This window comes from Canis lupus, chromosome 3, assembly GCF_003254725.2.
Source record: "Canis lupus dingo isolate Sandy chromosome 3, ASM325472v2, whole genome shotgun sequence".
Taxonomy (NCBI): domain Eukaryota; kingdom Metazoa; phylum Chordata; class Mammalia; order Carnivora; family Canidae; genus Canis; species Canis lupus.
Genome location: NC_064245.1, coordinates 26,195,659 through 26,223,329, shown reverse-complemented (window position 1 = coordinate 26,223,329; position 27,671 = coordinate 26,195,659). Strand labels below are relative to the sequence as shown.

Sequence of the window (27,671 nt, the reverse complement as noted above, 5' to 3'; positions counted from 1 at the left end):
AAGAAAGAGAAAGAAAGAAAGAAAGAAAGAGAAAGAAAGAAAGAAAGAAAGAAAGAAAGAAAGAAAGAAAGAAAGAAGAAGAAAGAAAGAAAGAAAGAAAGAAAGAAAGAAAGAAAGAAAGAAGAAAGAAAGAAAGAAAAAGAAAGAAAAGAAAAGGAGAAAGAAGAAAGAAAGAAAGAAAGAAAGAAGAAAGAAAGAAAGAAAGAAAGAAAGAAAGAAAGAAAGAAAGAAAGAAAGAAAGAAAAGAAAGAAAGAAAAGAAAAGGAGAAAGAAAAACTCTCCACTTCCTATGGCCATTTGGTTGGTGTAGGGTCATATATGTCTAGGTAGACCTAGAAGCTCCCTGGGTCTCATTTTTCCCCCAATGGGGAAATAAGTCTTTCAACCACTGGTCCCAGTAGCCCTCACGAGCAGCAGCCACCACTACAGAGTAGATCATGGCTTTCGGCAAGTAGGCCTGCGTCTGAATGTTCAACATAAGTTTGATCTTTTCATAGTTCCTTGGAACAACATCTACTTTGGCATTCTATTATCATCCATTATTTCCAGATGTTCCTTGTTTTTATTCCACTCTTCTATTTCACAAACCAGGTTTTGTTATTTTTAATCTTTGTCTTTTGTCTGTGTTTGTGGATCCGAGAAACAGTCTCAGAAATAGGATTATTCTTTGATTTTTCTAGGTATCTTTTTTCTTTGTTGTTATAGCTGAGTGTGGCTTCTAGACATCATGTAGGAGACTTACTTTAGGGTTTTTGGAAATAAAACAACTATCTTAATTGTCTAGCACTACTTTCCTTTTATTTCTATTTTACATGTATGTCCCATTTGCCAAAAATGTTGTTTTAATAGTTGGTGGCCCATTTTTTTAAGATTCATTTATTTTTAGGGGAAGAGCAAACTCACAAGTGGGAGGGGCAGAGGAAGGAGAAGAGAGAGCATCTCAAGCTGACTCTCCACTGAGCACAGAGCCTGACCCAGAGATTGGTCTCATGACCCTGAGATTGCGACCTGAGCAGAAACCAAGAGTGAAACACTTAACTACCTGCACCCCTAGGCCCTTGTTATTGTCTACGCTACCATATACTTCTTTTCATCTTGCAAATAAGAGAGAAGTATACAAAGTGTGTCTAGTATAGTTATTTATATAAATCGTGACTATTTTGGAAAATACCACTAAGCAGTTAAGTTGCTGTTAACTTAATAGAGTCCCCCAAGCCCTGAATGGTACAAATTCATATTTATCAAAATAACTTACTTTAAATTTATATTATCTAATTTTTATTTGCCTAGTATAAAGTAGAGAGCATGTATTTGCTGTTTATCTCTACCTTCTATGTCCTCCATTTTATACTTACACTGCCCTTTAGGTCAAGTTTTGTTGCTCCTTGGCACCTGTGAGTTTGTAGCATTCCTTCTTAGATTTATGCCTTGAATCAGAAAAGCTTTTTTAAGAAATCTGTTTCTGCACATTGCCCCATAAAATTTTCTTTGGATGGATTAGTAATATGCCAAGCTCATAAGGAGTTTAACGGCTATTTCGACTTGTTGATTTACTGTAGTTTCTTTGTTGTTGTTTTTGGAGAATTTCTGTTCTTCCAGCAGCTCCCAGAAACCTTGAAACATCTGTGCTGAGGAGAAGGATGATCACATGGAAGTGGAAAAGCACATGGAACTGCTTTGTTGCTGCATATCGTGTGGCAATAAAAGTTATAGGTCCTGATGTTTCAGGTAATCAATGATGTACCTTTAGCTTGTAGTCTAAAAGTCGATCTCAGCTGCTCATTTGAAATGCATTTCCCTATGGAAACAAGGTTAAGTGGGTACTTACATTTTTTTAAAGATTTTATTTATTTATTCATGAGAGACACAGAGAGAGAGAGACAGAGACACAGGCAGAGGGAGAAGCAGGCTCCATGCAGGGAGCCCGACGTGGGACTCGATCCCAGGACCCCAGGATCCCGCCCTGGGCCAAAGGCAGATGTTCAACCACTGAGCCACCCAGACATCCCAGAGAACTTACATTTTTAGGTGAGTTCATAAAAGCCTATTTCACCCAGAATATAACTAAAATTCTATACTTTGTAGTGAATAAGAGCAGAATATTGTTATAATACTGGTAAGTCTTAAGTAGCCAAAAAAGAAATACAATTGAATAGTAAAGTACTTTTAAAAAATATATGTATATATTGGGTGCTGATATATTGGGTCTTTGGAAAGACCAATTTAACTAGAAGAGTAAATAAAGGAATACTCTTATGAAAATTCCAACATGGACAATGGAAGGACCAATGGTATTAGTTTTCTTCCTTTCTTCCTTCTTTCCTTCCTTTCCCTCCCTCCCATCTTCTCTCCCTGTCTCTGCCTTTCTTTCTTTCTTTTTTTTTTTTAAAGATTTTTATTTATTTATTAATGAGAGACACAGACAGAGGAGAAGCAGGCTCCATGCAGGGAGCCTGATGGGGGACTTGATCCCAGGACCCCAGGATCACGCCCTGAGCTGAGGGCAGATGCTCAAGCACTGAGCCACCCAGGCACCCCTCCTTTTTTCTTTCTTTCTTTTCCTTCTCTCTCTGTCTCAGTCTTTTTCTCTCCCTCTCTTTCTTTCTTTGTTCCCTCCCTCCTTCCCTCCCTCCCTTCTTGTCGCATAATACAGCCAGTTTTGCTTATCCACATTGTCCCAGGGAACCGCAGGCTCACTTTAGCATGCTGGCATCTTAGGCTGTGCGGGTTCTGGGTCATTCCAGTTCTGTTCGTCCTGCTTCTACCCTCAGCGGCTCTCCTGCTCTCCCCTCCTGCCCAAGGATTCAGGGAACCACAGCCCTTGGCCGCGCAGGCCACGTAGGCCACGTGGAAGAATGGGGGCAGAGCAGCAGTGGAGCTTCATGAGTGGGGAGACCAGGACCAGTGACACCCTCACACTCCCACTAATTTTCTTTATTACATGTTTCTCTTTAAAATAAACAGCTTGAGGGGCCCCTGGGTGGCTCAGCTGGTTGAGCTTCCGACTTGGTTTTGGCTCAGGTCGTGACCTCGGGATCATGAGATTGAGCCCGGCATGGGCTCAATCCACAGGGAGTCTGCTTGCCATTCTTTCTCCCTCCCTCTCTGCCCTTCCCTCCCCTCCCCTCTCTGTCAAATAAATAAGTCTTAAAAACCATTAAAAAAAAATCCCAACTTTGAATTCTGCTACCTGGTTACAGTTTTACTGTGGCCCCTCAGAAACGTCAACGAGAAGGGCTGGTTTTTCCTTTGGCTACTTTGTTGCTGTGTTTTTACTTCAGTTTCTTGATCTTTGAGAAAAAAGAAGGGTTTGAGTCAAAGTATTGGCAAATTCACACAGATCCACCACAATCTTCAGTCTAAACTACTATCTGTGCCTAAACTGACAGTTTCTCCCTTTGTCCCCCAAAAACTCATTGTTCAAAGCAATGTGACCTGTTGCTCAGATACCCCAAAAGAAAGGGCAAGGAGGACAACTCTAAATGTCAGTGTTAGGTGGGAAAATGCTGTTCTTCTACACCCTGTAAAGTCATCCTGTTCTCTATATAAACAGATTTTATTATTATTTTTTATTTTTTTTAAAGTTTTTTTAATTTATGATAGATATACAGAGAGAGAGAGAGGCAGAGACACAGGCAGAGGGAGAAGCAGGCTCCATGCCAGGAGCCGGACGAGGGACTTGATCCCGCGACTCCAGCATTGCGCCCTGGGCCAAAGGCAGGCGCTAAACCGCTGAGCCACCCAGGGATCCCCAGATTTTATCTTTTATAGAGACAACTGACTGCTATTGAATATTGTCTAAGGGGGAGAAAAAAAGGAAAGAACGTGTGTTTTCTACTTATGCTATCGGCTGACTGCACCTATAATCCAACCAACATATTACTTAATGTGAAAAAACGCACATTGGAGCGCCTGGCTGGCTCAGATGGCTAAGTGTTTGCCTTTGGCTTGGGTCATGCTCTCCCAGTTTTGGGATGGAGCCTCACATCAGGGTCCCAGCTCAGTGGGGTGTCTGTTTCTCCCTCTCCCTCTCTCTCCTCTCTGCTCATGCTCTCCCTCTCCTTCTTTCTGTCTCAAATGAAAAAAATAAAATCATCAAAAAAAAATTTTAAGCATATTTTACCTGTCATACTATACTCAGGAATTGCTACATAACACGAATTTAGAGCCCATCTTTATAATTTAACAGGATATGATCATCTAAACAGTGAAAACAAAATGCACCAGAATTATCTTTAAAAATTGAGGAGCACCTAGGTGGTTCAGTCAGTTAAGCAAGCATCCAACTCAATTCAGTTCAGGTCATGATATCAGGGTTTGGGGATTGAGTCCCTTGTCAGGCTCTGTGCTGAGATTCTCTCCCTCTGCTCTTCCCCTGGCCCCCAATTGAATAAATAAATCTTAAAAAGAAAAATTGAAAGAGCCTTTGGGGTTTGAGTTATTTTGCTTGGATTGAGAACTTTAAGAGGTGACCAAAACTGCCTTTGAGACATAAAAGGGAACTGTTAAAAGATAAACTGAGACTTATTAAAATTTTAAGAGTTTATTTGAGCAAGTATCTATTTTAATTGGCAGTGCCACACTGGAAGTAATTAGGAGTGCTCCACCAATAGTAGCCAGGGGAGAGACTTTTATAGGGAAGATGGGGAAGCAAAGCAAGGGAATTACTTGATTTGCCATAACTTAAGCATTTGTTTTATTTGGAAAGGTCAAATTGGCTGTTTGTGACTGGTTGTCCTTAGATTTCAGTTTCTTGGGGTTTTGAGGCGTTTACAGGCTTAGGCTCTGGTTTGCTTATGGAGGCTGCCAAATGTTTAGAGCTAGCTCCATCGAATGGCCTCCTTGTTTAATCAGCTACTGTGGGGGGGCTGTGATGAACTTAGCATATTTACCAATTGCAGACCATTGCTGCTTTTAAACTTCTCTAAACCTCTATGTGTATCAGAGAAAGGAATATCTCACTAAGCCAAGAGCAGATATTTCTGATCGAATGGTTCCTATCAAAGTGATTCAGTTTGTGTTAGTTTAAGGAGCCATTGCGAATCACTTCATTCACACAAACTGTCAGGTGTGGTCTGAGGGGCCCACCATGAATGATAGAGACACCAGACATTCCAGGACTTAAGAGGTTTCCCAGAAGCTAGAGACAAAGGCCAGTCCAATTCTTTATTATACAACATTATGTAGATGCTGATAAGGGTTTAATGTTCAGAGTATATAAAGAATACTTACAGCTAAACAATAAAAAGACAATTAAAAAGTGGGCAAAAGGGGATCCCTGGGTGGCTCAGCGGTTTAGCGCCTGCCTTTGGCCCAGGGCGCAATCCGGGATTCCCGCATTGGGCTCCCTCCATGGAGCCTGCTTCTCCCTCTGCCTGTGTCTCTGCCTCTCTCTGTGTCTCGAATGAATGAATGAATGAATGAATGAATAAATAAATAAATAAATAAATAAATAAATAAATAAAATAACCTTTTAAAAAAAGTGGGCAAATGATTTGAATTGACATTTTTCTGAAGAAGTTACACAAATGGCCAATAAACATGTGAAAAGATACTCAAAACCATTACTTAATTACTCCTCTTCCCAGAATCTATACTGAACTGAAATTTCTTTTTTTCTTTTTTGACTGAGGTACAAGAATGCAAAGGTAACGCGGCCTATCTCCCAATCTGTCTGTTCTCTGTTTTTTCCAAACCTCCATTGGGAGTCTTGTACTTTGGAAAGAATTAGGTAGACCTCACACTTCAGGCTTCATTTAGTTCCTTGTGTCCATTATCCGATGTTTAGAAACTGAGGAATGGAGAGGACAGTTGATTGGCTCCTCAGACCTTCTGGAGGCCTGGCACCGTAAGATTAAGCATGCTGCGCCTTCTGCTGCATGTTCTCCATGACTGACTTCTTGTTCTTCAAAATTTAAGTTGAATGCCACCTCTGCTAGATGACTTCCGAGAACTTCTCCCCTATTCCCAGCCCCAGTTTTGATTCTGGTACTTTGTGTATATCTCTGCCATAGGTGGCATTTATTAATGTTGACATGTGGACAGTCTAGTGTGGTAATAGACACTGGAGTCAGAATGTCTGGATTTTAAATTCTGACTTTATTTCTTATCAGCCATGTGACATGAAGAAAGCTTCTTAAATTTTGTATGCCTCAGGTAACTCATTTAAGATAATAATAAGGGGCACCTGAGTGGCTCGGTTGGCTAGGCATCTGACTCTTGATTTTGGCTGGGCTCATGGTCTCGGGATTGTGGCATTGAGCCCTGCATTGGGCTCCATGCTCAGATTCTTTCTCTCTCCTCTTACCTTCTCTCCCACCGCCACTCCCCACCCCTTGCTCCTGCATGCACTCTGTTTCTCTCTCTCTCTAACAAACAAATTTTTAAAATCTTAAAAAATAAAATAATAGGGGAGCCCGGGTGGCTTAGTGGTTTAGCACCACCTTCAGCCCAGGGTGTGATCCTGGAGACCCAGGATCAAGTCCCGCGTCAGGCTCCCTGCATGGAGCCTGCTTCTCCCTCTGCCTGTGTCTCTGCCTCTCTCTCTCTCTGTGTCTCTCATTGGTAAAAATAAAATAATAAAATAAAATAAAATAAAATAAAATAAAATAAAATAAAATAAAATAAAATAAAATAAAAATACCTCTTACATAAGGGCTGTTGAAAGAATAAAACAATTTATATATGGCAATTAGTATTACATGTTTGGCACATAGTAATTGATCAATACATTTTAACTATCATCATTTTTGTTTAAGTTTCTAGTTTATCCAGAAGGTAGCAAACGTCTTAAGGACGGAGAATCCTTGTCATTCTCCAGGACTAGTAAGTGTGCCTGACACATGGTAGATACTCAACAAATGTTTTTTTTTTTTTTAAGATTGTATTATTCATAAGAGACACACATACACAGAGAGGCAGAGACACAGGGAGAGGGAGAAGCAGGCTCCATGCAAAGAGCCCGATGTGGGACTCGATCCCAGGACCCCAGGATCATGCCCTGGGCCGAAAGCAGATGCTCAACTGCTGAGCCACCCGGGCATCCCCGTGGTTTTGAATATAGATAGAACAAGGTTCTGTCTCAGCGGCAAAACTAAAACACCACACTTCAGTCTCTCTCTAAATGCCTAGGGTTCATTTGTTCCTCTCTGGTCCATGCAGGAATTACCTCTTGGGACTATCCATGGTGCTGACCTTTGCCCATGTGGCTTAAGTAGCCAGAGCTTGACCCAACAATTTGGGCCTTATCATATCATCTGTTGACTTAATATCTCTGCTGTACCCCCGGCCTGACTGAGCATGCTCAGTCGCCTCAGTGTGCCGAAGATGAAGGCTTTTAGTAGCTCTCCCTACCTGACTTCCTAAATAGGCTCGTGGACTCTTTCCTAAATCCTACCCCGTTCAGCTTGCTCCTCATGACACCAACACAGAAGTAGCTAGTCTTCTCCACTCTCACTCTCTTTCCCTGAATGCCCTTCCTGCTTTCATCCCCCCACTACTTTGCTGCTGTTGTTTTTCTCTACCTTTACCTTCTTCCTCAAGTATGATGAGAACTTTTGTGTCCACTTCATTATTGGTGACCCTCCTCCCCCAAATCCCTTTGGAATTGGTAGCATATTTTCTCTAAGTGCAGTGAGAGGAAGTAGGGGAGGACTTCAGTGGGAGACAGGCAGGCTTTTCAAAGGTAGGGAGCTGTATGTTTGGTGTCTAACATTGACCTGTGTAAAGTCAATGGAAAATAGATTTTCCGTAAGCCAGAGCTGAGGATGATGGTGGTTATGAAGTGTGTGTGATGACAGAGCTTGGAAGGGGGACAAAGCCTCGGTGGGAAATGCCCCAAGGATGAACTTTGGTTAAATCCCTGGCGTGTGTGGGGCCAGATTTGGTGAGAGAGACAGTTTTGTTTTGTTTCCAGATAAACTCTGCTAGAAGGAGGGCATCCAAAGAAAAAAGGGAAAGTTCTGAGGGTTTTTTTCCCTCCATGAACCTACTTAAAAGAAACTGTGCTATATCTACACACAGATAAAAATCATTACTGTCTTTGTGTAGGAAGATGGTGCAGTTCCTAATGTTGTTACAGCAAAGTACAACCAACAAATTAAGCCTAGTCAAGAAATTAAAGTGAATCAGATTCAGATGCCACAGTCACAGACTTAGAGTTCCTCTGATGGTCAGTGCTGGGGGTTTGTGAAGCCTAGACTGCTGAGCCAGCTCCTAACTCTTCACATGACCACAAGGATTTACTAGAATGTTTCCAAAAGAAAATTAAAATGCATGCAGCAACATTTGCTATTATTTTCGTTTCTGTGAATAACTGGCATAGTAATTTTTAAAAAGATTTATTGATTTAAGGAAGAGAGCATGTGAGTTAGGGGAGGGCCAGAGGGAGAGACTCTTCAAGCAGACTCCCTGCTGAGTGTGGAGCCCAAGGTGGGGCTTGATCCCATGACTCATGAGATCACGACCTGAGCCAAAACCAAGAGTCAGATGTTTAACCGACACCACCTACATGCCCCAGAATTCAAAGTTTTTAAAGAACACTTTGTTATTAATCTAGTTATCCCTAGACTATTAATCAGTTATTCCCAAATAGTGACTATTTTTGTTTGCTTTTACAATAAGCATCTTCTTTTTTGGTGATTTCTTTACTGTGGTAAAATGTACTGAACATCTCCTTTCCTAATTAGGAAAATCAAGCTGTTTCCATTTTAGTATAATTGGAAACTGTATCAGTGGAAGAATCTTAACTATGATTTGCATTAAGATAAGTTCATGTGAGGCATAATGGAGTAAACATACACATACTACTGGTGCTAGGTTTAGTTGCTGTACTTTGTTTTTTAAGATGTAGTTATTTGAGAGAGAGAGAGAGAGAGAGCGCGCGCGCACACACACACACACACACGCACAAATGAGGGGAGGGGCATATGGAGAGGGAGCCAAGCAGACTCCCCACTGAGTAGGGAGCCTGATGTTGGGCTCCATCCCAGGCCCCAGGTCAACATCATGACCTGGGCTGAAATCAAGAGCCAGACACTCAACCAACTGAGACATCCAGGCAGCTCTAGTTGCTGTGCTTTTTAAAACATGGGTCTGGGGCAGCCCTGGAAGTTCAGCGGTTTAGCACCGTCTTCAGCCCAGGGTGTGATCCTGGGGACTGGGGATCGAGTCCCACGGTGGGCTCCCTGCATGGAGCCTGCTTCTCCCTCTGCCTACATCTCTGTCTCTCTCTGTGTCTCTCATGAATAAATAAATAAAACCTTAAAAATACAAAACAATAACAACAAAAAAACATGGGTACGAAACAGTGCTTCAACTCCCTGCTGAAGGACTTTATGTACTCTCTCACTCCCCACCACCATTAGTTTCAACGGGAATTAGCTTCGTAGTCCATAAAATGGAACAGCCCTTACTTTGTTGTGAGGTTTACAACACTCAGTAGGATGCATGATAAATAAAAAATGGCCCTATTGCATGTTGACTGGAAAGAACAAATGTTTTGCTCGTTTACTTATATGGCCCAATAAAAATTTCATCCAACATTTGGATTCTGGACCCTGTATCTTCCTATTTTTAATGTTTCCTAATGGTCACCGCCTTCAGGTTTTCTAGACAATATCTTTTCTTCTCAAGAGGTTCTTGACAACTGTATTGTAAAGAAAATAAGTGGGATCCCTGGGTGGCACAGTGGTTTAGCGCCTGCCTTTGGCCCAGGGCGTGATCCTGGAGACCCGGGATCGAATCCCACATCGGGCTCCTGGTGCATGGAGCCTGCTTCTCCCTCTGCCTATGTCTCTGCCTCTCTCTCTGTGTGACTATCATAAATAAAATAAAAATTAAAAAAAAAAAGAAAAGAAAAGAAGTGAAGATGTGACTTTGATGATTTACAATGACATATCTAGGTTGTGTGTTGATCCAGTTTGCATAGAGAGTAGCCTGCAAGCTCCCACATGGCATGGCATGGAGCTGCCTGGTGCAGCTGCCTGGTGCCTGGGTTTTTCCACTTCTGACTTAGACTGGAATGTCTAAGCATTACCAGACCCAAACTGTTTTAGGCCTGGCGGGGGGATGGTGGTGGGGGCCCCTCTGCTAGAAGGTGAAAAAGATGAGGAGACTAATGACTTTCTTGGAAAGAGGTGATGAATACAAACAGATTAAAAGATTAACCTACACACATTAATCTTCTGTAAGGTGCTGGCGCTGGCTGCTTTGGGAAGTACAAAAAGAAGAAGAGAAAGTCCTGCCCTTCAAGGAACTTAGTCAAGATGGATATCGAGGATCCATTCATCCACATGAATTAAATTGAGGCCAGAGGTAAGTATCAACACGAAAGATCCCAGTAGGCTGCCAGTGAATACAGTTGATTGTTGGGGGTGCTACTCGGGTGACCCAGAGGAAAAAGAGAGAACAGTGGGCTGGGGGGCTCAGCAAAGGCTTTTAGGAGAGAATGGAATTGGACAGACAGAAGAGTCCAAACAGCCAAAGAACAATAGCATAAGAGCGGTGGTGCCAAGGAATGTTTGGGTAAAGATGTCAGAAGCTTTGTGAGAGGACGCAGTGGGGTGGGAGGCCACAGAGAGGCTAGGAGCATGTGGCTTTGTTTGTGTAAGTCAGGGGACCTCAGTTTCCTCATCTTCCCGAGAGGATGAACATATGCTCCTTATAGTCATTATAGTCTGACCTTTTAGGATCATGAGTGCTGACCAGAGGAAAAGAAGTTGCTTGCTTAATGGGAGTCTATTGGTTCACGTAGACAAGAAGGATGAGAGTGGAATCAGGAAGGCTTTGCTAGTACTTAGCATACCTTCGGTCAAAATAGGACAGGCAATGTTTTCAGAATAATAGGTCTTTAAATTTTAATGAGTTGTATTACAGACTCACTCCATTCTCCTTACTTTTCTCATTTCACAGGGAATCAGTGAAACTTTTTATAAACCAGTGTTTTAAGAATTATGGTCTAAATGAATTCCTAAATGTCATTCCTGCCAGATGACATATGGGCACATTTTGATATTTTTGAAGTAAAAGCTTGCTAGAATATGAGGAAGTGCTATTGTTTTATTTCATTGCCCGGCCTGGGCCCCAGCAATTGCTCTAATGGGAATATTCCAGGAGTCTAGGCCTCACTGGGCAATGGCTCTTTGGATGAGCTTGGAATGGAGCCACTGGTAGAACTGGATATGGCCCAGCAGAGGTTTAGCTGCTTCCTTGGGGCCAGGCCAAAGTGAGCCAAAGATGGTGCCTTTGATAAAGGACTTTGAAAAGTAATTTATTCTTTTTTTTTTTTTTTTTACCATTGTGACAGTCTAGAATGGAAAATGCTCAAGAAATAATGTTACTATGTCATGTAGCTAAATTAGTAAGAAAATTTTTTTTTGGTAAAGATTTTATTTATGTATTCATGAGAGACCCAGAGAGAGAGAGAGAGAGAGAGAGAGAGGTAGAGACACAGGCAGAGGGAGAAGCCGGCTCCATTCAGGGAGCCCGACGGGGGACTCTGGGATCACGCCCTGAGTGGAAGGCAGACACTCAACTGCTGAGCCACTCAGGCGTCCCAGTAATAAAATTCTAAGGGGGTCCCAATGACTGGAAATCCAGAATTTCCCAGTGGTTCAACGCCTGTGTTCAACTATGCCAATCCTAATCAGCAAAACTTTCTTTCCAAAGTCACTGAAGTCCACCCTGTGTGTCCCTGCCTGAGTAGTTTTTTTTTTAGATCTTCTTTTTTAAGATTTTATTTATTTATTTGAGAGAGAGAGAGAACGAGAGAGAAAGCATGAGTGGGGGGAGGGGCAGAGAGGTAGACTCCCCAGTGAGCAGGGAGCCAGACATGGGACTGGATCCCAGGACCCCGGGATCTTGACCTGAGCCTAAGGCAGATGCTTAACTGCCTGAGCCACCCAGGCACCCAGTTTTTTTCTATATCTTGATTTCAAGGCAATTTCAGTTTTTTAAAAAGCATATTCCTTGCCATTAAGACATGTAATATACTTTAAAGTTCCTGTGATCTTTCAAGTTTATTCCTGCAGTAATCTGACAAGCTAGAGTAACAACACAGGAAATTAAACCAAGAGATCATAAGCTGAAATTCAGTTTTTTAATTTAAAAAATGTCATCACCAAAGTCAGGGTGCAGTTATCATCAGATTTGGGGCAATTTCTCAGTTTTCTTCAGATGCTATTAAAAAATAAAGTTTGGGGGATCCCTGGGTGGCGCAGCGGTTTAGCGCCTGCCTTTGGCCCAGGGCATGATCCTGGAGACCTGGGATCGAATCCCACGTTGGGCTCCCGGTGCATGGAGCCTGCTTCTCCCTCTGCCTATGTCTCTGCCTCTCTCTCTCTCTCTCTGTGTGTGTGACTATCATAAATAAATAAAAATTAAAAAAAAAAGTTTGAAGTGTCCCCAGAATATTTGGTCTTCCATTAAGGAATCTATAATCCACTTTGCTTGTCCTCTTTCACAATTATGGTGCTTGCCATTTGTATTTGAGATGAAAATAACACCAACATACATGTGCTCTGTGAGTGGGAACCTGGTCCACTTAACAACAGGAGGTAATTTTGTCATAAATAATGGTCACAGCAGTAGATCTTAGCAAATACACCACCATACGAGTCATATAAATAAACTCATTGAGGGATGCCTGGGTGGCGCAGCAGTTAAGTGCCTGCCTTCAGCTTGGGGCGTGATCCTGGGGTCCTGGGATCGAGTCCCACGTTGGACTCCCTGCAGGGAGCCTGCTTCTCCCACTGCCTGTGTCTCTGCCTCTGTCTCTCTCTGTGTGTCTCTCATGAATAAATAAATAAAATCTAAAAAAAAAAAAAAATGAACTCATTGACAGTTCACTTCACATGCTCATGGAAACAAAGGCAAATAAAAGAAATTAAAATGCATTTGCAATGTAGTGTAAAAGCTCTCAGCCTTATCTTCTGAAGTTATTTCTTTTACCAGCTCAGAGGATATGGAATTCTGAGATTTTCTTTCAAATGTCTCGGGGTCACATCGCCTTCTTTTTAAATAAATTTGTTTTTGACTTTTAAAAACCACCTTTTGAGGTACGCTTGACATACCAAGGGCTATACATAATTAATATAATTTGATGAGTTTGGAGATAAGTATACATCTATGAAACCATTACCACAATCTGTGCCATAAAGATTTCTATCACTTCCAAAAGTTTCCTCTTACTCTCTTAATTATTATTATTATTTCATTATTATTTGGTGATAAAAACACAACATACCAAAAATTTAAGTACACGATATAGTATTATTAACCATAGAAACTATGATGTACAGTCGATCTCTGGAACTTACTAATTTTGTATAACTGGAACTTGTACCTATTGACTTGTCCCTGTTTCTCCCACCCCCTCCGCCCCTGACAACCACTATTTTACTCTCTGCTTCTGTGAGTTTGACTATTTTAGTTTCCTTGTATAAGTAGCATTATTTAGCATTTGTTCAACTGTGTCTAGCTTATTTCACTTAGCATAATGTCCTTCACATTCAACCATGTTGTTGCAAATGGCAGGATTTCCTTCTTTTTTAAGGCTGAATAATATTCTATTTTGGGCATATGCAACATTTTCTTTATCCATTCATCTGTTAATGGGCAGTTAGGTTGCTTAGCTATTGTGAATTAGGCTGCAGTGAAAATGAGAATGCAGATATTTCTTTGAAATCCTGATTTCAAAAAAAAAAAGAAAGAAAGAAAGAAAGAAAGAAAAGAAGAAAAAGAAAAAGAAAAAGAAGAAGAAAGAAATCCTGATTTTCTTTCTGTAATTACCCTGACATGTGATTGCTGGATCATATGGTAGTTCTATTTTAATTTTTTGAGGAACCTCCATACTGTTTTACATAGTGACCCAGGTCACAGTGAAATATTCAAAACATGTCCCCTAAAATAAGAAACAAGGCAAAGCTGACCCCTCTCCATCTTCTACTCCATATTTTACTGAAGTCTTAGCTGATACAAACTGTGAAGTTTGGATACAAAGAAAAAGGTCTCTATTCACAGGGAACAAGATTGTCTTCATATAAATCCTATGGAATCAACAGTGCAACTATGAAAACTAAAAGTGGACTTAGTAATCTTTCAAGATACAGTTTTCACACACATAATTCTGTTTAATGTCTATATATAGCAGGAAAAAACTGAACATGTAATTTAAGAAAAATATATTTTAGCTTCTTTAAAACTCATAAGATAGATATGAATAAATTTAAGGAAAAATGTGAAATAATTCTACACTGAAAACTACATAATGCTGCTAAAATTAATTTTTTTTGTGTGTGTTACGGGTACAACTATATTTATATACCAAAGGGGAATCATAGAGTACATGCAATTTTGTAGCACCCTTTTTCTGAAAATGAATACATTAAGGACACATTTTGACATTCTTAGTTATTATTTTCCGACCTTAAAAAAACCCTGGGGCCACCTGGGTGGCTCAGTCAGTTAAGCATCCAACTCTTGATTTTGGCTCAGGTTGTGGTCTCAAGGTCAGAGGATCAAGGCTCCTGGCCGACTCCATGCTCAGTGGTGAGTCTACTTGGGATTCTCTCTCTCCTTCTCCCTCTGCCCCTACTGCCCTACTCTCCCTCAAATAAATTAATAGATCTTTAAAAAATAATTAAATCTTAAAAAAACATCTTTAAAAAATAAGAAAAAGAAAAAACTCTGGAACTCAGAAAATTTCAAGCATATATAACAAGGTCATAAACCTTCATTCACCCATCACACTTTTGGCTCATCTGCCACTCTCTTGCCTGCCACAGAGGTATTTTTCTTTTAATGAAGTATAGATGATATACAATAATCTTTTAGTTCTGGGTGTATAACATAGTGATTCAACAATTGTATACATTATGAAATGTTCACCATGATAAATATAGTTACCATCTGTCACCATACAAAGTTATTATAATGTTATTGACTATATTTCCTATGCTGTCCTTTTCATTCCATTACTTATTTGTTTTAAGTGAAACACATTGCCTTCTTAATAGAAGCATCACAGAGTTTTTCTACTGGGTCAAGATCTAGAGATTGCTGCTACTTAGAGACGACAGTTTTATAAAATGAATGTGCATTTCAGGCCTAAGTTCACATTTGATCCCAGAAAAGAAAAGCAGAACTGTAATTTGAGCAAAATATAACTATTGAATCCTACAAGAAAAAAATGAAACATACTCCTATGCCAACTGCCAGGCAATGTTCCTGGCTCCCAAGTACAGCCTGGGGCAATGCCAGATGGTCCTTCCCAGGAAATTGAGCTTGTCCTCCACATAGGAAATCTGAATGACTCTATCCCACAGGAAATGCTTTATCGTCCATTATAATGATCATTATGAGAAATATAAAAAAAAAAAAATTGAGGGTGGCCATGGCTGAAGATTAATCAAAGAAGGAAAGCTGTTAAATAATTGAGACTTTCTGCTGATTGCTTGGCATTCTGGCTAAGACCAGGGGTTGTGGCCTTAAAATAATGGGGTAGAGGGCAGCCTGGGTGGCTCAGCGGTTTACTGCTGTCTTCGGTCCAGGGCCTGGTCCCAGAGACCCAGAATCGATTCCCACATGGGACTCCCTGCCTGGAGCCTGCTTCTCCCTCTGCCTGTGTCTCTGCCTCTCTCTCTCTCTGTGTCTCTCATGAGTAAATAAAATCTTTAAAAAAGAATAATGGGGTAGGATTATTATTGGGAGGGGGTAATAGAGCAATAATAACTAACAAAAGAATATATATTATGTTCCTAGCACCGTGCTAAAAATGTATGCACATTAATACTGTAAACAATTTCATGAGGTCAGTGTTATTATTATTTTGATCACCTATTGTCCCTAATTACAGATGTGGAAATCAGTGGACACGTTTCCACTGGATTCTGGGGTGCCAACTCACAGAGTTGCCTAAAGTCTTACATTTGATAAATGGCAGGGCCACAGTTTGAACCCTGATCTATTTGCCTTCTGAGTCTGAGATCGACATTCTGCGTAACAGTATCGTGACCACCCCCAGCATTTGTATAAAATAATATTGCCTCAGACGTGCTATCTTTTGAGTGTTAGGAGGCTCTATTGTGCTTTGCCTTGCTCAGATAACATTGGTTGGAGAGCTTCTCTGTCTTGCTTTTTGCTCCCCAGATCTTTACTGAGGTGTCTCATCTAGGCTGCTTGTCTTCTTCAGTTCCAATTACATATGCTTTGGTCTCTGCTAGCAACAGGATTATGTCCATAGATCATTTTTTAAAATGGCTTCAGTGGTGACATTTCTCTGCTGCTGAAAGGGCCTTTTAATTTTCATGCTGCTTCTGGGTGAGCCACAGCTAAGCTTAGCGGGGAAAAAAAACGAAACCAAACTCTACAGATTTTAATACTATTTAGACAATTAAATTCCTACATAAATTCTGAGAGATGATAGGCAGGGTCAGATCTATAATAATGCTCAATTTAGGGCCTGGAATCCTCAGGAGAGGTGTGAACATGGATTCATTCAAGCCACCTCTGCTCTCCCTTAGAATTTTCCCTAGGAAAGCTCCTCCTCTGCAATGTCCAAAGTGCTCTAGAATTAAAAACAAGAATGAAAAGATACTATTAATTATAGCCAACATGCATGGTGCACTTAGCGTGCCAAGCTAAATGTAAGTTATCATTACCCTTTTAAGAAAGTCCAGTGATGCTGAGCAGTTGATAATTCCTTTGAGTCGTAGCCAGCAAGTGACAGAGTTGTGGGATTTAAACTCTGAACCCTGAACATGAGTTGAGTTTGGTTTTTGGTTGTTTTGTTTCTTTTTTGCCAGAATCCATGTGTCTAAAAGTTATCAAACACTGTCTGCCTGGGCCAGGCCCTTAGCAACACCTTGTGGGAAATATGGATCCATCAGGTATGATTATTCTTCAAAAAAGTCACAATCTAACTACTAAATAAAATATAAATACAGGAAAGTTTATTGACCACAAAAAAAGTTAAGTCATATTTCAAAAAGTGTTGCTTGGGATACAAAATTGGTTGTCAAATACATTTTACTTTTTTTTTTTTTTTTTTTAGGATTTTATTTCTTTATTTGACAGAGAGCACAAGCAGAGGGAGGGGCAGGTAGAGGGAGAGGGAGCTGGGAGCCCAACATGGGACTTGATCCCAGGACCCCAGGGTCATGATCCGAGCAGAGGCAGACACGTAACCGACTGAGTCACCCGGGTGCCTGTCAAGTACATTTTACTAATCCTAATTGCTACATTTCAGAGGAAGATGAGGGGGTCTCAGGTTCAAGGCAGGAGCCTCAGGGTCGAGGTGGGGTTTAGCCACTTCTGCAAAAAAGACTGGGTTTCCCAGAATTGGCAAGTGGTGGGGCTTTCTAGGTGAGTGGAGGGGCCAGACTCCAGGGGTTTGGACAGGTGAGTACCAGAATTTAATACCATACTCCACCTCCTTTTCCCTTCCTTCCCTCCAATAGTTCGCTCTTTAGATCTGGGGCTTTTGTGCTGCTGCATTTGTCTTAAGAAGGAATATGAGCTAATAAACCCATTCATGCCAAGATGTGTACCCTTGGCAGGAGTATATGCATTTTTCATATGGGCACAGAGACACAGTAATGACAAAGTAGTAGTTACTGATACTGATAGAAAGTCACTGATAGTGGAATTTCTCCTGTTTTGTGTCCTCCAGAGGCCTATCCTGCCCGCATGTACTTCCACTCTGCCTCCCACAGCACCAGATGTCCACATGCCCATCCTTGGCCCCCAGCAGGACTGGATGAAAGAGTGTGGCTGGAGCCCCAGAGTCCATCTCTGGCTGTGGAAAACCAACTCAGAGCACTGTGCTTTGCCAGTGGAGATGAGTAATGTCTTTTTCAAATGTAAAGTATACATAAGTTGTTATTCCTTATATATTTTATCAAAACTTTTACCGAAGCTTGAACAAAAAATAATAATCCACACTTTAAATGATCTTCCCATACTACTTAAGAACTAAGAGTAGCAGCTACAGAATCTCATTTTATTTGCCTCAGCAAACATATGCTACTCTATATGTGTTTTTGACTGACACATTTACTGCCTCAGAATATGACAATTTTACCATTTCAAATAAACTATGGAAATTTGCGTAAGGATTTGATAACAAGCTCCAGCATGGTAAGCCTTAGGTCATGTGGTAACTTGTCACGTCTACCCTCGTGTGGACTTGAACCTTGAATAGGCTTAGAAGTAGCCCTTGAACAAAGAAGTCCTGCACTGGCACCAGGGTTAGGGGTATCAAACGTCCCGTTTGTCCGGGCCTCTTAGGTTTCCCAGGAGGGAGGCCTTTCAATGCTAAACCCTCAGGAGAGTCCTGAGCAAACTGGGACAGCTTCACCCTGTGAGACCAGGTTACAGGGCAGGGGCAAGGCTCCGAGGCTCACAGCTTAGCTGCTGTGGTCCAAAGGGAAGGCAGCTCTCTGGCCTCGGAGGTCGACACCCGGAAGGAAAGCGCTTCTCTCCTGGGTTGTCCAGGATTGGGAGGTTAGCCTTTTGGGCCACAGAGCTGTGGGTGTGGGTAAAATGGCCCAACAGAAGGGACAGAAAGGCCAAGTAGGAAGAGAGAGGGTGAGGGGTATGAGCAGAGCAGTGGTTAGAGGCAGCCTGCGGAGGACTTTGGCAGGATTGGAGAGAACATGAAGGGGAAGGAGATGAGCTGAACTATTGTGTGGGCCCAGAGGAGGTGAATGGGTGCGCACAGCTCTGAGCTGCCTCTGGCCATTAGAATCACTTAGGCACTTTTGAAAAATATAGATATCTGGCCTATATCCAAGCTAATCGGAATTAGAATTTCTGGAGGTGGGCATAGTCATTGGCCTTTTTTCCTAAAGCTCCCAGATGATCCTAATATGCAGATAAGATTGAAAACGGTTGGCCTTGGGCTCCATGCTGGGTGTAGAGTTTACTTAAAAAAATAAAAATAAAAAAAGAAGGGATCCCTGGGTGGTGCAGCGGTTTAGCGCCTGCCTTTGGCCCAGGGCGCGATCCTGGAGACCCAGGATCGAATCCCACATCGGGCTCCCGGTGCATGGAGCCTGCTTCTCCTTCTGCCTATGTCTCTGCTTCTCTCTCTCTGTGTGTGACTATCATAAATAAATAAAAATTAAAAAAAAAAAATAAATAAAAATAAAAATAAAAAAAGAAATAAAACCGATTTTGATATACTGATTTCTTTTTGTTTTTGTTTTGGTAGTCTCTACATCCAGCATGGGGCTTGAATTCATGATCCTGAGACCAAGAGTCTCATGCTCTTCAGATGGAGTCAGCCAGGGGCCCCTGATATGCTAACCTTAAATCCTACCACCTTGCTGTATTCACTCATAAGGTTTTGTAACCTTTTCATACATTAGGATTTTCTATATAGTCATGTTATCTGTTAAAAAAGATAGTTTGATTTTTCCTTTCATATCAGTATGTCTTTAATTTCCATTTCTTGCCTTTTGCCAAGGCTAGGAACTCTAGAAAATACTGTTAGGTAGAAGTCCTGAAAGTGCTCCTGATCTTAGGAGGAAAGATTTCAGTCTTTTCACCATTAAAAAGTAGATTTTTATTTTATTTTTTTAAGAAGTAGATTTTTTTTTAAGAAGTAGATTTTTAATAGATGCCCCTAATTAGGCTGAAGAAGTTCCCAGCTATTCCTGTTTTGCTGAAAGTTGTTTTAAACCATGATTGAATGCTGAATTTTGACGGATGTTTTTTCTGATATTCATATGGTTTTTCTTTTTTAATTGTTCAATATGGTGAAGAAATAGCTGATTTTTTTCAATGTTAAATAAACACTGAAACATTGACACCTCCTTGCATTCCTGGTGTAAACTCTACTTCATCATGATATGTTATCGGCTGTTGATCCCATTCGGTGTATTTTTTTATCTAAAGCACTGTGTTTTTCATTTCTAAAGTTTGATTTAGGACTTTTTGTCTTCCATTTTTCTTCATCATTCTGATGCATTCTTCTACCTTCTTGAGTATATGAGGGGTATGTTTATAATAGCTATTTTAATGTCCCGGTCGACTAATTTTGTCATTTGTATCATTTCTGACTCTACTCTTACTTTTTGCATATTTTCCTTCCTATGAGCCACATTTGCCTGCTTCTTTGCCATTTTGGTTAGATGCCAGATATTGTAAATTTTACCTTTTGGGCTCTGTTGTTCTTGCTTTTTGTGTGTGTTGTAATATATTCCTTTTAAGTATTGTTTTACTTTATTCTGGAACCTCCCGTTAAGTAAATTGAAAATGTTTGATCCATGTGAGACTTACTTTTAAGCTTTTTTAGGTAGGCTCAGAACAGCTTCTAGTGTAGGTAACATGGCCCACCCATCTGAGTACTCCACTTCATCCCTCCCGTGTTCTGAGACTTTCCCATTCTGACTTCTGAGAAGTGGTGTAAGCTCTGGGGATTTTTCCTCCTGCTTCTTTCTGGGGGCTATTTTTCTGGCCTTAGTCATATTCTCACATGCATGAGCTAGTCAGGACTCCACTAAATATGGAGGGAACCCTCTGCAGATTCAGAGCTTTTTCTTTAAGCAACTATCCCCTGCCCAGCAGTCTGTCCAGTGTAATTTAGCCTTGCTTCTCTGAACTCTGAGTCTTGTCTCTTCAAGTCAGTGAGGCCATCATGCTTCTTTAGGTTCTCACTCACAGTGCTGCATGCAGTCTGGCCCTTCTCTTTAGGCTGCAAGCCAAGGCAAAAATAGGGCTTATCTTATTTGTTTCCTTCACTCAAGAATCACCGTTCTTTTCTGCCTAATGCCCCATGTCTAGAAACCACTCTTGTATTTTGGCCTATTGTTTAAGGCAAGAAGTAGAAGTTCTGTCTTTATTCTTCAGAAGTTATTTGACAGTTGCTCACAGATGAGGAAGGGTTAATGTTACTGGGATTTCTACAAAGTAACCTTTTTTTATTTTTTAAAGATTTTATTTATTTATTCATGAGAGACACACAGAGAGAGGTAGAGGCACAGGCAGAGGCAGAAGCAGGCTCCCCAGGAGGAGGCCAATGTGGAACTTGATCCCTGATCCTGGGATCACGCCCTGAGCCAAAGGCAGACGCTCAACCACTGAGCCACCCAAGCATCCCAAAGTTAACTTTTTTAAAAATAGGAACTTTAACTCTCACTGTGAAGAGACTGTGAAAGAGCTGTACCAAATTTGGCAGGCACTCGCTGTGGCTTGGAGTATTGATGTCCTACCTACCTGAGATGTGCTATTTGACACCATAGATTATATAGACAGCTTATATTGACTATAAGTCCCATTAGAGTCTTAAAGCAAGCTCTTGGGGGTAGGACATGTGTTTTCTGCTAATGAGAGCAAATCTTTCTTCCACAAAGTCATACTGAGAGCAGATTGATGCTGTGACAAAAAATGACAACTAAGAGGAAAAGCTTGGATTGAAGGGAAAAAAATACTTTTTTTTGAAGCAGAGAACTCCTGAGTTAGTGTCCGTGTCAACATGTGCATTCTCTACTTTCTCCCCTACAGTTCTCTGTTGTTTTGAGGGAAATTAAAGAGAGGACCTATTCCATACTTAGAATGGATTGGCAAAGGTTAGTGGTGCTTCTCCCTGTCAATCTCCATTCCCATTGGCCAGAATTGCAAGAGGGTGATTCTAGCTTCAAGGGGATAATAGACAACGGCCCCTGGGTGGCAACCCAGTGAGGAGGCTGGGGGAGGAGACCATGTGCAGATCTCTTTGTGAACCCTCAGAGTGGCCTCTTAGCAATAATAAGGAAACATTTTGGGATGGCAAAGTTTCTACAGTCAACCAGATGGGGGCATGGAAGGATGATAGGTAGTCTAAATATTAATAGACATGTTCCTTATTTATCATCTCTGACTGTTGATGCCTAGATACACACACACACACACACACACACACACACACACACTGCTAGGTAAACTGACTCAGGTACCATTTTTATCATTTTTTAAAATTTTTATTTATTTATGATAGTCACAGAGAGAGAGAGAGAGGCAGAGACATAGGCAGAGGGAGAAGCAGGCTCCATGCACTGGGAGCCCGACGTGGGATTCGATCCTGGGTCTCCAGGATCGTGCCCTGGGCCAAAGGCAGGCGCTAAACCGCTGTGCCACCCAGGGATCCCCTCAGGTACCGTTTTGAATGCACAGGGATATATACCTTTAGGTTGACTGAAATCAAAATGCCTTCCTCAATATATCACATGTACACTCACACACACACACACACAGACACTCAGATATACAAGCCAAAGGTTTTGTTTTGTTTTCTTTTCTTTTCTTTTCTTTTCTTTTCTTTTCTTTCTTTTTTCTAAAGATTTATTTATTTGAGAGAGAGAGAGAGAGTACACACATGCACGAGTGCATGCATGAGCATGAGAGAAGGGGTATGGGGGGGAGGGGAAGTGCAGAAGGAAAGATTCTCAAGCAGACTTCCTGCTGAATGCAGATCCCATTGCAGGCACGATCTCATGACCCTGAGATCAAGACCTGAGCCAAAATCAAGAGTTGGACGCTTAACCGACTGAACCACTCAGGAGCCCCCAAATCAAATGTGTATCTATATAACGGTCATTGAACAATCAGAAAATAAATCAAAACATATCATTTACTATTTGTTGTGGACTGAATGCTTGTGTCCCCTCAGGATTCACGTGTTGAAATCTAACCCCCAAGGTAATGGTATTTGGAGGTGGGGCCTTTAGGAGATAATGAGGTTGTGGGTGTGGAGCCATTGTGAATGGGATTTGTGTCCTAATAAGGTGATAAAGGGACCAGAGCTCATGCTCTCTCTCTCTCTCTTTTTCTCTCTCTCTCTGCCATGTGAGGATACAAAAAGTCAGTCATCTGTAATTGGGAAGAGGGCTTTCGTCCAACCATGCTGGCACCACGATGTAGGACTTCTAACCTCCACAACTGTGAGAAATAAACTTTTGTTGTTCGTAAACCACCCAGTTTATGGTATTTTGCTATCACAGCCTGAGTTAAGACATTATTGCATCAAAAAATATGAAATGCTGGGATGCCTGGGTGGCTCAGTGGTTGAGTGCCTGCCTTCGGCTCAGGACATGATCCCAGAGTCCCAGGATGGAGTCCCACATTGGGCTCCCCACAGGGAGCCTGCTTCTCCCTCTGCCTATGTCTCTGCCTCTCTCTCTCTCTCTGTGTCTCTCATGAATAAATAAATAAAATATTAAAAAGAAAATTATTTAAAAATATGAAATGCTTTGAGATAAATTAGATAACAGTTGTACAAGACCCATACACTGCAAACCACAAAATACTGCTGAGAGAAATTAAAGACCTAAACAAATGGAGAGATATACCATGTTCATGGATCAGAGGATTCAAAATTGTTAAGATAATAGTTCATCTCAAATTGACCTATTCAACCCAATCCCCACGTAATTCCAGTAAGACTTCTTTTTGTATAAATATATAAGCTGAATTTAAGATTTACATAGAATTGCAAAAGATTTAGAATAACGAAAACCATTTTGAAAATAAAGAACCAAGGTGAAAATCATAAATGACTTGATTTTAAATTTTTAGAAGCTTGGGATGCCTGTGTGGCTCAGCATTTGAGCATCTACCTTCAGCTCAGGGCATGATCCCAGAATCCGAGATCAAGTCCCACATCAGGCTCCTTGCATGGAGCCTGCTTCTCCCTCTTTCTGTGTCTCTTGCTCTCTCTGTGTGTGTCTCTCATGAATAAATAAATAAAATCTTTAAAAAATGTTTTTTAGAGAGTTAAAATAATCAAGATAGTGTGATATTGGTATAAAGACATACATCAATGTAAATTTGTATGTATATAAGGATATACATCAAAGGAACAGAGTCCAGAAATAGACTCACATATGTATAGCCAAGTGATTTTTAACAAGGATGCCAAGGCAATTTGACAGGGAAGGAATAATCTTTTTAACAAATGGTGCTAGAACAGTTGGATAGCCATATGCAAAAATATGAACCACAACTCAATACCCTACACCACTAGATTATAGGGCTAAATGTTAAGAGCTAAGACCAGAAAAATTCTAAAAATAAACACAAGAGGAAAACCTTAATGTTCTTGGTTAATCCAAAAAATGACCCAAATGTTCATCAACTTGAAAATGTCTAAACAGGAGTACCTGGGTGGCTCAGTTAGTTTGAATATCTGCCTTCAGCTCAAGTCATGATCCCAGGTCCTGAGATTGATCCCCACATGTAGCCCCACAACAGCAGGGAGCCTACTTCTCCCTCTCCTGCTCTCCCTGCTTGTGGTCATTCTCTCTCTGTCAAATGAATAAATAAAATCTTTTAAAAAATGTCTAAACAAATGTGGTATATACTCATATAGTACTACTATTAGAATACTATTTAGCAATAAAGGAACAAAACTATTGATATACTCATCAAAATAGATGAATCTCAAAATCATTATGCTGAGTGAAAGATGCCAGACAGAAAGAGTACATACTGTATGAGTCCATTTATGTAAGCTTTTAGGAAATGCAAACTGACTCAGTTGCAAAGTGGACCAGTGGTTGCATGGGGGTGGAGGGCAAGGAGAGATAGGAGGGGAAAGATTTAAAATAGGAATGAGATAGAAATGTTTGCTGTATTGATTGTGGCCATAGTTTCATGGGAATACAAATATGTCAAAATTTATCAAATAGTATTCCTTAAATATGTACAGTTCATTTTTTAAAAAGATTTTTAATTTATTTATTCATGAGAGACAGAGACAGAGAGAGAGGGAGGCAGAGACACAAGCAGAGGGAGAAGCAGGCTCCGTGCAGGGAGCCCGATGTGGGACTCGATCCCAGGACTCCAGGATCACGGCCATGAGCTGAAGGCAGATGCTCAACCGCTGAGCCACCCAAGTGTCCTAATATATGCAGCAAATTGTAAGTCAATTATATCACAATAAGCCTGTTTTTAAAAAGTACAAAGAGCAGTCTGTAGTATAGTGCAGTTTAAATCCTGGAGAAGTGTACCAGTCAGGGCAATTAACACTAGATGTTGTAACAAGAAACCCAGTATCTCAGTGGCTTAATACCACACAAGTTTGCTTTGCTTATGTTACAAAGTCACTTGGGTTGTACAGCTCCTGGCAGCTTGCAGGATAAGAAAAAGAGCAGAGGTGATCATGACCAGACATACAAGGAGATTCCCATCACGTGTGCCCACATCCCTTAGGCCAAAACCAGTGACATAGCAGGCAAGAGAGTCTTCTCCAGGCTGGTGATGAAGTTTTGGAATATAGGTGACGTTTGGTGGGGGGAGGTCCGGAGCCCACCCCGAGAAAGAACTCTTGAGACGTCTTTGGTGCAAAAGGGTGGTTTTATTAAAGCTGGAGGATAGGAGCCTGGGCAGGGAGAGGGCTGCCGGGCCTGGGAGGGGAGGCTGATTGTACCCCTGGGAGAGGGAGGGTTGGGGAGCACGTCCTCCCTAAGGAGCTTTGGAAGCTGGGTTTCCAGGACCTCGAGGGGCAGCTGTTGTGGGAAAAGGCCACTTACCACCGTCTAATGAGACCTGAGTCATGAGACCCTACAGATCTGTACCGGTGGGCCACGTGCTTGGGGATGATTGCCCACACGTGTCCTGGGGGCAGAGATAAAGGAATTTCTAAAGGAATTTTTATATGTTAAAGTAGACGGACAGGCTCCTGGGGGTCAGGCTAAGCTTGCCTCTGCCCTTAGCAAAGTCTGAACATCGAGGCGGTTGAGTATCTGGAGGAAGGTCCCTCTGCCTGTTTCAAGGACTCGTCAGTGTGCTCTGATCTCAGTGCTCCGGTCCCCCGTCCCTAGGAGGAAGGAGTAGTGCTTTCATCTATATATCTTGCCAGTTTCTGCCACAAGAAAAAGAAATGTCAGAGTAGTTGTGCACACAATAATGGGCAATACAAAAGAATACTGAGCTTCTGAGCCAAAATACTTGCTTTCAGACCTCTTCAGTTTTCTCCCAGAATGAAGGGGTATTTATATTTCTGAACTAAAGCACCTACCTCAGGAGTTCTCATGAAGGACCAGTGTCTGTACCTAGAGAGAATCCCAGTCTCCAACTCCTGGGAGACAGAAAATTGGTATAGTTTGTAAATCACTCTCACAGCCACCCCCACTCCTGCTCTACTTCTACCCCCGGAGCACGCAGCTCCCGCCCTAAGCCATTTGCATCTGCAAGGACAGCACATCTAGCAGGACGTTACAGAACCACCCAGAAATTTGCCCAGAGTCTTTCGTGCAGCATTGTGGGATAAAGGGATCCCTTGCCTAAGCAGCCAGTTAGCCTCTCTGTGTGACCATTTGGACAGGCAGTGGCAGCCACAAGATGTGGATACAAGGGCTTGCACCACCAGTCATGTGAACCTGACCAGGTCCCTCCCTCTTTCCTCCAAAAACTGTCTTCGCTTAGCTTCTGGAACAGCACACCCTCCGGGTCCTGCCTCCCTCCCTCCATGCTGTTCACTTTTTATCTGCTGTCCTCCTCTCCCTAACCTCTGAATGGTACTTTGCCCCCAGGGCCCTCTCCTGCAGTGTCCTCTCTTGTATGACCCAGGGATTTTGAAAAGCTTTAGGATAGGTTCTACATTTGTAGGATCAGCTCTCCACACCTACCCCCCCCCCCCTTAATAGTTTTGGACACTGAGATAAAATTTCTCCTCCCTCTCCCTTCCTTTATTGTCAAATTATGTGGATAACTTCTACAAGTAGTCAGTAGGTCCCAGGTATGCAGCTAATTGCTAATTTCTTTCTCTTGCCTAGAAAAAGGCAAAAAAGACCCTTTCACTGCCATCAGTGAGAAATGCTTTGTGGCCCTTGAAAATCAACTGAAACTGACCCTTTCAGGAAAGAGTCCCTGAAATGCAAGAGGGAAAAACAATGAATTCACAGAAGAGCTTGCTCCCACCCACTTGGAACATAGTCCCTTTAGCCAACCTGTTTGATCAGCTAGGGAAAAGCACCCCTATTTACATAACCTCCTGGCCCTTTGTGTTTCAGGATGGCATCATTCCAGGGAAGCAGTTTCCATATGAAGGAAGAAGGATAAAGGCCCACCAGTGCCCATCAGACCCTACAGGATATGGCTTCTCTAGATTGTCCGGGAATTTCTGGTTGTTTCCATTCAGTCTTGCAAAATGCTCCAATATTTGCAAATGTGTGCACCCTTTAAACAAGTCAGTGACCAAATGCTATATTAATTTAGGAAACAGTTATGAGTCGCTTGTGTGCCAACTGCATATAAGCTCTCTTACGGGGTGCTTCAGGGATCAGGGATACAGCCCCATCTTGGAGAAGCAGACAAGTGAGAAACACCTAAACATTAAATAATACTCCTAATGGTCTGAGCACACGAGGAACAGGTGCACTGTCTTTTCTCTGTGTCTTCTGCGTCACCTAAGTATCACGTTGAAGGGACGCCTGGGGAGCTCAGCGGTTGAGCATCTGCCTTTGGCTCAGGTCATGACCTTGGGGTCCCAGGATCGAGTCCCGCATCAGGCTCCCCTGAGCAGGGAGCCTGGTTCTCCCTCTGCCTGTGTCTCTCTCTCTGTCGCTCATGAATAAATAAATAAAATCTTGAAAAAAAAAAAAAAGATTTTCTCCCTCTCCCTCCCCTTCACTCTCTTTCTCTGAAATAAATAAATTAAATAAAATCTTCAAAAAAAAGTATCATGTGGAAGA

General features: G+C 41.7%; 1 long non-coding RNA gene across 2 annotated transcripts; it reads left to right on the top strand.

The window, feature by feature from the left end:
* Positions 1-206: 206 nt before the first annotated feature.
* On the top strand, positions 207-27,671 carry LOC112653910 (uncharacterized). Of its 2 annotated transcripts, none has more exons than XR_003132619.3 (6): positions 207-1,728; positions 10,192-10,314; positions 14,494-14,547; positions 16,803-16,886; positions 17,669-22,919; positions 26,991-27,671. It is a non-coding gene; the product is annotated as an uncharacterized LOC112653910 (long non-coding RNA). The 2 variants fall into 2 exon arrangements; XR_003132618.3 differs by lacking the exon at positions 207-1,728 and adding an exon at positions 1,735-2,028.